The sequence below is a fragment of the Nanorana parkeri genome, unplaced genomic scaffold (assembly GCF_000935625.1).
Source record: "Nanorana parkeri isolate BGI_ZX_2015 unplaced genomic scaffold, ASM93562v1 scaffold199, whole genome shotgun sequence".
NCBI lineage: Eukaryota > Metazoa > Chordata > Amphibia > Anura > Dicroglossidae > Nanorana > Nanorana parkeri.
Window position 1 is genome coordinate 1,645,496 of NW_017306467.1, and position 213 is coordinate 1,645,708.

The 213-nt window shown below is 41.8% G+C and overlaps 1 protein-coding gene across 1 annotated transcript in view; it reads left to right on the forward strand.

The window, feature by feature from the left end:
- Positions 1 to 213, forward strand: part of ASCC2 (activating signal cointegrator 1 complex subunit 2) — a 41,065-nt gene that overhangs the window by 26,674 nt on the left and 14,178 nt on the right. The window lies entirely within an intron of this gene.

The following is a 213-nucleotide window of genomic DNA, read 5'->3' on the forward strand; positions in this document are numbered from 1 at the left end:
AAAATTACAATTGCGCTACACATGTTACATATCGCCGCGAACGTCTCAGTGAGAACAATCATTTTAGGGCCATCAATCACTGATAACACTAAACTGATGAGCGGTAACAGCTTTTAAAGCGTCGCCTATTGCCAATTTTGGGTATTATCGTTTTTTGAGGTTTCGCGCGCGCACGCAATTTTAAGGCTTGACATGTTTGGTGTCTTTTTACCC